The sequence below is a fragment of the Lygodium microphyllum genome, chromosome 21 (genome assembly GCF_053477565.2).
Source record: "Lygodium microphyllum isolate KBCC chromosome 21, Lygodium_microphyllum_v1.1.10, whole genome shotgun sequence".
In the NCBI taxonomy this organism is placed as follows: Eukaryota; Viridiplantae; Streptophyta; class Polypodiopsida; order Schizaeales; family Lygodiaceae; genus Lygodium; species Lygodium microphyllum.
The window spans coordinates 15,846,343-15,853,693 of NC_141155.1; positions in this window are offsets into that span (position 1 = coordinate 15,846,343).

A 7,351-nucleotide genomic window follows, 5' to 3' on the forward strand; every position below is an offset into this window, starting at 1 on the left:
GGCAAAATCAAAATCCAAAAATGCCGTTGAAGATCACCCACGAGAATTGGGAGAAGAGAATTTCCAACACCACCTTTGAAGAACCCAAGAATATCCATGGAAACAGCCATGGAAAAATCTCCAGCTCATAATTTAACTTGAAAGCACACCCTCTTGAAGAGTATGTCGATGAAGACCTCCACCCCTAAAATTAGGGTGTGACCATCTTTAAGGGCAAGACATTTGATATAAATGGAATAAAGGAAAAGAAATTAAAAACTCTTGATGAATGAGGCAATATATTGGATGCATGACTTGTTGAGAATGTGGTTGCATTTGAGATTGGAAGATAGGAGATAAGAACTTGGCATGTGAACAAGAGGTTTGAATAATCTTCAAATCAAACCTCAGGGTTTTTTTTTCAAAGGTAATATTTTGGCTAAGGTCATTTTCTGCACATGTCATCGTTTCATTCTCTTGCCGTTATTTCCTTCGCCATGCTCACAACTACACAGACAAAGGTATCGCTAGACCATCATGAAAGGAGGAAAGGCTTGGTGTTGAATCAATTGCTCCTTTTTGAGTTGTCCTCCAGCCATCCTTGACTCAACTTCTCATCATCTTCCTCTTGATGCCTTCAAGCGCAACCATCTTTCCTGTTTCCTTCATTGCTTGAAAGGTCTTGACATCTTTAACATCAACATGCTCTTCTAGTCCATCTAATAGTCTTGTATGTTATGAGGCCTCTAACAAAAAATGACAACATGCTATGATTCAGAGGATAATTCATGGTGCTTTTGATGAACCTCCCTTTTCGCTTATCCACACCTAGAGATGATGACCCTCCCACGGACACCAAAAGAAACACAGATGCAAGGATTGCACGCAGAAAATTATATGCTTGCTGGGCTAAGCCCATCACCATAAAGCATAGACTCTCTTGGCACAATAAACCTCATGAATCAAGTGTCAAGATTGTGGGAGAGAAGGAAGGAGTCTCGCTTGAAGCTTTCTTGCTTGCACAATGGGGGAAGACACACAAGGGTGGAGGCTGAAAACAGTTTTCCTCTTCTTAGTTGTGTAAGCCAAACGAACTCAAGTACAAAGAAATAGAAGAACCCTATATATGGGTCTCAAACCAAACTCAACTAACTAAGGTGGCATACTAACTGAGCCACGAACTAGAGTAGATAAGGATAGCTATCATGTAGCTATTATTCATGGGCGGTGTACCAACCGCGTCTGCAACTGACAAGTCGGTGACATAAATATACAACGGTCACCCTGGCGTATCACGAGTGGAGCTCGATATCTCAACACTCCCCCTCGAGCTCAATCCCAATTCCTGCACACCAAGCAGGTCTCTGAACTTGCGCAGCTTCTCTGCGCCCAATGCCTTCGTGAATATGTCAGCTACCTGATCCTCTGTGCTGACATAAACTAGATCAATAAGACCTAGTAAAACCCTCTCTCGCACATAGTGATAATGCACCTCAATGTGCTTTGTTCTAGCGTGATAGACTGGGTTATTTGCCAAGTGTATACTACTCATGTTGTCACAATAAATGACAACTGGCCCATCTGTAGACTGATGCATATCATAAAGTAGCTTATGCAACCAAGCTACCTCACATGCAGCCATTGCTGCACCCTTGTACTCAGCCTCTGTGCTCGACAAGGCAACTGTAGGCTGTTTCTTGCTGCTCCAAGTGACTGCAGCACTCCCAAAAGAGAATACATATCCACTGGTAGATCGTCTATCAGAAATACTACCAGCCCAATCAGCATCAGTGTATCCATGCAACTGTATCTGAACCCCAGTCTCATAAAATAGTCCATACTGCAATGTGGACTTCACATACCTAAGTATGCGTCTAGCCGCATCCAAATGTGGTTTCCTTGGAGCCTGCATAAACTGACTTACCAATCCAACAGCATAGCTCAAATCTGGCCTGGTAATAGTCATATAAATCAAGCTTCCTACTATGCGTCTGTACATAGTAGGGTCTTCCAGAAGCTCACCTGCATCTGTGCTCAGCTTCACATTCTGCTCCAAAGGAACTGAAATAGGCTTACAGCCTGTCATCCCATATTTGGACAGCATGTCCAATCCATACTGCCTTTGCAAGAGCTGTATCCCACTTGGTGATCTAATCACCTCAATGCCCAAGAAATAACGCAGCTCTCCCAAATCCTTCATCTCAAACTTCTGCTTCAATAGCATTTTCACATGAAGGATATCTTCATCACTGTCACCTGTCATAATCAAATCATCAACATAAATGACAAGTAGCATAATACCTTTCTCTGTTTTTCTCACATAAAGTGAGAAATCTGCCTTGGAAATCTGAAAGCCAATAGTGACAAGATACTGTCCTATCTTGTCAGACCATGCTCTAGGTGCTTGCTTTAAGCCATACAAGGCTTTCTTCAACCTGCAAACAAACTCAGGATGAACAGCATGCACATAACCTGGTGGCTGCTCCATATAGACCTCTTCTTGCAAATCACCATGCAAGAAGGCATTCTTTACATCCATCTGATGTAAAGACCATCCCTTTGATGCAGCCATAGCAATGACTGCTCTTACAGTTGCCATCCTTGCAACTGGACTGAATGTTTCTTCATAGTCAATGCCATATGTTTGTGCATACCCCTTGACTACTAATCTTGCCTTGTATCTGTTCACAGAACCATCTGCATTGTGCTTCACCTTATAAACCCACTTACAGCCAATTGCATTCTTACCTTTAGGCAAAGGTACTAACTCCCATGTAGCATTTGCTTCCAAGGCATCCATTTCTTCATCCATGGCTTTCTCCCATTTTTCTTTTCCCATGGCTTGCTCAAAAGATGTGGGTTCTGGTTCCTGTATCACTTTCACCATATATGCATAGTGAATGGCTGTAAGTCCATCATATTTCAGCCTATCCACAGGATACCTAGCTCTTGTAGACCTGCGCAAAGTAGGTTCACTCCCAGGTGCTCTCAAAACATCCCTGGTCTTCCTTACTCCAGGTGTAACAATAGAAGGAATACCCAACTCATCATCAATGCTCTGTTCTGAGCCACTGGATTCACCATCCACATAAGAGTGACCTGCATTCACATCAAACATGGGCTGATCAACCTTCTCTTTTCCTTTTCGTGATACCTGCATACCACTATCTGCATTGCTTTGAGAAGATTCTCCTGATCTCAATCTGCCTGTCCATGGCGAAGAATGTGAACCACTGCTAGAGGACACTCCAGGTCCACTAATATTTTGTGACTGCTGCTGTGAATTCTGTGTAGCATTACCATTTTGTGCATCTTCATCATCAATCACATTTACTGGTTTATACCAGCTACTCATCTCATCAAAAACAACATCTCTGCTCACTGTAAACTTACGAGTAGAAGGGTTATAGCATCTATACCCTTTTTGCTGCAGAGAGTAACCAATAAAGATGCACTTCTCAGCTTTTGGATCCAACTTGGATCTCAGCTCATCTGGCACATGTACATAGGCAATGCAACCAAAAATTTTCAAATGAGAAATATCTGGTTTCCTACCAGTATACCTCTCCTCTGGAGTCATTCCATGTATTGCTGCAGTGGGAGTCCTGTTCATTATGTAGACTGCTGTAGCAACTGCTTCAGCCCAATAAAAATCTGGCAAGTCTTTTTCATTGAGCATGGCACGAGATACCTCTCCAATATGCCTGTTTTTCCTTTCTGCAATTCCATTTTGTTGTGGAGTATGACTGCATGAATATTGCTGCTTTATGCCATGCTCCTGCAGGAACCTTGCAAACTCATTTGAGAGATACTCTCCCCCTCCATCTGACCTTAGGCATTTTATCTGCAAGCCTGTTTCTTTTTCAACCATAGCTTTAAGAGTTTTGAAATGCCCAAAAACTTCACTTTTCTTTTTCATAAAATACACCCAAACTTTTCTGCTATAGTCATCAATAAAACTGACAAAATAATGACAGCCTCCAAGAGATGCAGCTTTAGTTGTCCACACATCAGAGTGAATTAATTCCAATGGCTTCTCACTCTCTTGAACATGTCTAGGAAATGGTTTCCTTGCCTGTTTTCCAAACTGACAGGCTTCACATACCTTATGCATTTCTGCAACCTTGAATTTGGGCAATCCTGCAACAATATTTTGGGCCTGCATTGATTTAAGTCGCTGTACATTAACATGACCAATGCGTTTATGCCAGATATCAATATCTGCAACTACACCGGTCCCATGTGCAAACATTGCTGCACTCAATTCAGACATGTCTGCATCCAATGTAAACATTCTGCCCTTCTTCTTTCCTTTTGCTATCAAGCAACCTTTATTTTTCATATCCTCAACAAAGCATCCATGAGGATTAAATCTGACCTGCAAGCCCTGTTCAACCATTTGACCAACTGAAACCAGATTCTTGGTAATATTCGGGACATGAAATACATCGGACAGGTATTTCTTTTTCCCTCCCTGCATAGACAAGGGAATTTTTCCAATCTGCACAATAGGATGTGCAGTATCATCACCAGTCTCCACAAATCCTGGTTTTTCCATTTTCCTTGCATCCTCCATCCATTCTGCATGACCTGTCATGTGGTTTGATGCACCTGAGTCAACATACCATACATCATTGCTTTCTTCTGCACTTGTCAGAGAATTGTTCATGTGCTGCACCATGAACAAATGCTCATTTCTGTCATCACCCTGTCTACTAGAAGATGCATAATTCCCTTGTTGCAGTTTTCCATTCATGATGTCATTCTGCTTTTTATAGCAGTCTTTAGCCATATGACCCATTTTACCACAGTAGTAGCATTCAACATTACTGTTTGCATTTTGGCCTCTTAGCCATCCACCACGACCTCTTTGGCTCCCCCTGCCTCTAGAGTTACCACGTCCTCCTCCATAGGACTGGTTTTCTTGAGTTTGCTGCATATTCTGATTTCTGCCACGGCCTCCAAATCGGCCTCCTCTACCTCTGCCTCTACCTCTTCCAGCATTTGAGTAGAAGACAGCTTCTTTTGAAGTTCCTCCTGAAGAAGATGCACCACCATTTCTCTTTTCCTCAGAAATTAGAAGAGCAATCAACTCCTCAAAATCAGGAAATCTTTCACGAACTGAAATGGATGTCCGAAACTGTGCATAATCCTTTCCTAGACCATTCAAGGTCACGGAAACTAAATCATCATCTTCCACTGGCGACCCAATGGAAGCAAGTGCATCTGCAATCTTCTTCACCTTCATGTGGTAGTCATTGATACTCATATTTTCTCTTTGCACATTATGCAACTCTTGCTTGAGCTGCATTTTCCTGGCTTGTGTATTTGTGCTATACATCTTTGACAGAGTATCCCATGCCTCCTTTGGCGTACTTGCATCTTGAATATGCACAATCATAGAGTCTGAAATGCTGATTGACAGCCAATACATAACTTTCCTGGCTCTCTCATGCCATGCTTTGAATGCCTGCATTTGCTGTTGATTGGGAACATCAGGAAGAACTGGTTCTTCTTCATTTCCTGCAACAAATTCCCAATATCCTTTTCCCATAAGGAAATTCGTCATTCTAAACTTCCATGCCTGGAAGTTGTTCTTGTCAAGCTTTTCAGTGACAATCTGTGAAAGAGAATCAGACGCCATTACAGAATACTGCAAGAAATTCTGTCACTGCAAAAAACACAGCTTCACCCTCACAAGGGCAAATCTGCGAAACTGGCGAAAGTGGTATTTGACCACACAGTCACTTCCTAGTGACGATTTTGCATAAACAGGAACCAAGGATGATTCTGAAACTCCCAATGTCTCTGCGCACAAGCATACGATGCAATTTCTACAGTAACTTTTCACCGACCTGTAGAACAGTGGTCGCACAGCATAAAACTGAGCCTTTTCTTGAGTGCGTGCAGAAAACTTCCGTCTGCAAAACAGGCCCCGAAATGGCCTCAAATCAAAAAAACAAGGTCGCCAAGGGCTAAAGCCCTCTCCCGCAGCATATACTTCCCTCTTGCTTCACCGCGAAGGGCGTCTCAACCTGAGACAATGCACTCCTGCAATTTCCGGCTGTGCTACCTGCAGAGATCTGCTCCCAAAACAGGAAATGAAAGCAACACTGCTCCTCTTACCAGACCACCGCGAGCTTGGCTTGCGTTCTTGAGCTCCTTACCACGAACAAGGCTCTGATACCATGTCAAGATTGTGGGAGAGAAGGAAGGAGTCTCGCTTGAAGCTTTCTTGCTTGCACAATGGGGGAAGACACACAAGGGTGGAGGCTGAAAACAGTTTTCCTCTTCTTAGTTGTGTAAGCCAAACGAACTCAAGTACAAAGAAATAGAAGAACCCTATATATGGGTCTCAAACCAAACTCAACTAACTAAGGTGGCATACTAACTGAGCCACGAACTAGAGTAGATAAGGATAGCTATCATGTAGCTATTATTCATGGGCGGTGTACCAACCGCGTCTGCAACTGACAAGTCGGTGACATAAATATACAACGGTCACCCTGGCGTATCACGAGTGGAGCTCGATATCTCAACATCAAGTACCTCCTCTGAGACACCCATTGTCTTCACCCTCTTCATCACTCAACCTCAATGAGAGAAGAACAAACAAGAAAAACACAAGAGAGGAAGAGATTTTTTTTAAAAAGAAGGCATGAGGAGAAGAAGAGAGGGAAAGAGAGGAGAAGAGAAACCTAAATTGTGTGTGCCTTCTCCTTCCAACCAACTCCTCCAACCACCTTTCTCTTTGTTTTTAATTTCAACTTGATAAAAATTGTACTACATATTTAAAGGCTTAAGGTTGAAAAACCTTATATAATATGGAACTAGAAAATAATCCTTGCACCTCCAAAGTTTAATATCACACACATAATTTAGGTCATGGCAAAGATAATATGAGGACCCGCTAATAAGACATGCCTTTTATAATGCATTTGAGAAGTATTTTCCAAAGAAATTCCATCAATTGAATGACTAAACTTTTAGAAATTTTCCATTGAATATTTTAAAATGTGCCTATTTGTTGCACAAATTATGTGTTAACATTCCTCCTCTTCCAATCTTGTGAGTGTCCTTGCAAATACCTAAAACAAAGCTTTGCCTTTAACCACCTGATGTCAATGCGGGCTACTCCAATACTTTCTTTCTTTCTTTTTTCCCTCCAATCTTCTCTTTAATCTTCCAAACACCTATAAGAAAAGATTAGGCAAAAGATAAATCCAAAAATGCCATTGAAGATCACCCACAAGCTTTGGGAGAAGAGAATTGCCAACACCACCCTTGAAGAACCAAAGAATATCCATGGAAGCAACCATGGAAAAATCTCCAACTCATAATTTAACTTGAAAGCATACCCTCTCGATCGATG